A 3,040-nucleotide genomic window follows, 5' to 3' on the forward strand; every position below is an offset into this window, starting at 1 on the left:
AATATGATTAAAACAAAGGCACTAATATTTAATCTTAAACAGACATGATTAAGGCTTCAATCTACTCCTAACAAAGAGTTTAGTTACACATAATGAAACTAAAAAGAAAAGACAAAGAAGAAACCGGAAAACGCTTCTTGAAATAGTCTCCAAATTTTGCTCTCTGGAATTCTGTATTTTCTAAGAGGCTTAGAGGTCAATTTATAGGCTCTTAAGAAACCTAAAAACCCTAGAAAACCTAATAAAATCGGAAAACAAAAACCCTAGTTTAATTAGGGTTAGTAAAACCTAATTTTAAGTGGAAAATAAGTCTTTCCACATCTGGGTCGCTCAACTGCGCTTGATCGCATGGGATGCGCTTGATTGATGCCTTGCGCTCGATCCTATGTCTTATGCGCTCGATCGCAAATGCGCTCGAGCCTGTTACCGGTACGTTCGATCCCATGCTCCAGTTTTTCCCACATTTGATCTTTTATGCTCAAAACTTCCAAAAACACATGCTTTTCCTTCAAACACCTAAAAAAGGCAAACACAAAAAAGGAAAGTAAAACAACACAAAATAGCACAACTAAGAGATTAACACATAAATTAAGGGTATAAGTATGTATATTTTAGCACTCATCACATCCCCAAACTTACATATTGCCAGTCTCTTAGCAATACAAAACTAAAAATAACAGGAAACAAAAACAAAAACTACTCTATCTCCACTGTTGTAGGAAACATGATTGCATTTAGTATATGCAACAAGATTTTTAAACCCCTAGGCATCCCTAGTATGACGAGTGAAGTCTCATAAGGGTTTAATAGAAATGCTACCCATTCATGTACAGTTCATGTCATCCTCAAATTTAAATTATCACTCAAAATCAGGATTTTCAGTCATTAACAAGCTTAAAAAGATAAACCACATCTTCACAATGAATTGGAATTTCAAAAGTCTAACTACTTGCAAAGGACAAGCAAGGGCATCACAAGCTCAAAATAGTGTAAAGTGATCTAGTACATACATATGAAGCTTCTAATTATTCTCAATTTGTAATGTCTCAATATCTCAAAATTCACTGGGATTCTTATCAGAATGAAAAGATAAGGCATAATTTTAAATTTTATTTTCTTTCTTTTTACTTTCCTTCTTTTTTCTTTTTTTTTTTTTGTCAGACTTTGCAATGCTTGGTTCCTTTAAGTTTTCTAATTGACCCATGTAACGAGCTTTCAGTCTATGATTCCCAAACCAGATGGTTTTAGGGCATTACGTGTAAAGAAACCCTTAAGGACTTACTAACTCAAGTCAAAAAGGTTACGAAACTAAACCAGCCATGGTTTTAACCAAATCAAAATTCTCACCTTTTGACGTGAACAATCATTGTTTAGTGAGGTAAGATGTCCAATTACTCAATGAAAAGCTTAAAATGATCTATATATCTATGCCAAAGTATCCCTTCGATAAGTCACCCAGTTTCACCCAAGACATAGAAACATACACATCAGGCTCACATGTCATACCTCACAATGATGTGCTAGTGTGCTTATGTCAAATTAAATCAAACAGGTGAATTCCTCAATTGCCCAAAGTAAGTAACCACACTTAGAATTCTATCATCAGATCATGTGTTCAAAATTTTAAACTCACTAATGAAAATCAAATCACAATTCTTGGATTAACAAAAATTTTAAGACAGACATGAATATGCACTTTTCCTTCAAAAATAATAACAAAAATAGGGACAAAGTGTGTGTAAAGTGTCTCCCATACTCCCAAACTTAAATGACACATTGTCCCCAATGTGTATATAACATGGAAAGATCTTACCAGGGAGATGAAAAAATTGGCTGGAAACGTATGGCTCGTAGCACACCCCCAAACTTGAATGCAAGCACACTTGTCCCAAAAAATAAAACTACTACAACAAATAAAAAGGAAAACAAAAGGAAACTAAAGATAAACACAAAAATAAACTGAAAAACTAACAGAAAAATAAAAGGATATGCTATGGGGTGCCTCCCATGAGTGTTAAGTTTAACGTCTTCAACCAGACTGTGATGCTCCTTTTAAACTTGAAGCACCAGTCTTTACTTCTCTTGCACCAAAGAGAATGAATTTTTTCTACTGCAGGGTAATTCCAAATGTCTTCAGATCGAGGCAGATCACTCTGAGTATTTTCCAATAGTTTCTCATTCAGAAGGGAATCGTGAACTAAAATAACATGAGAAGAATACTTAAGAGGTTTTTCTACCTCGATGGTCTCATTTTGCTCATCACATAGCCCCAACTGACTTCTCTCCTGGCCTCTTGGTACTTCGGGAATAGGAGCTGATGTTGAAGAAGCCTCAGTGCTCCCTTCTTTTTCCTAATGTGGATCCTGTGCAACCTCAATTTGCTCCTCCTTCCTCTCTTCTACTTGATTTTCAACCACTTCTTCACTCTCCAATGTGATGATAGCTTGCTCATGATAACAAATACTCTCATCCTCCTTGTAGTGCCCATTGGAATTGGCCACCAACTGATTTTGGAGCTCTTCTTCTTTGAGGGTATCTGATATTTGCTTGAGGTGAGCCTCTATCCCAGTAATTGATTCAGAGTGAGAGTTCTCCATCTCCTGTAAAGAGTTTACCATCTAATTAGACTCGCTTATAAAATTCAATATCTTACCATTAAGATAAGATACGGTCAAAAGAGATGGCTCTTGTTGATATTATTGTTGTGGTGGCCAATAAATCGGATATAACTCCTCTTCTTGAGCTTCTATTTTGATGTTGATGGATTGCAGCAGTTGATTGTTGGCCTCAAATTTACTGAGCGGAGATGAAAGGTCATAACTCTTCAGAGGAGGTGGCTCCTCTTCGTATTGTTGAGGCCAATAGATGGGAGATGCATTCTCTTGAGATTCTATCTTGGCTTTGATGGTTGAGAATATATGACACATTTTCTTTAAAGCCAGAGCTCTTCGGAGGAGGTGGCTCGACTTGATGCTGCTGTTGTGGAGCTGATTAATCATAAAACTGAGGGTATGATTGATGGTGTAGTTCATGAAATTGT

Source organism: Corylus avellana, chromosome ca4 (assembly GCF_901000735.1).
Source record: "Corylus avellana chromosome ca4, CavTom2PMs-1.0".
In the NCBI taxonomy this organism is placed as follows: Eukaryota; Viridiplantae; Streptophyta; class Magnoliopsida; order Fagales; family Betulaceae; genus Corylus; species Corylus avellana.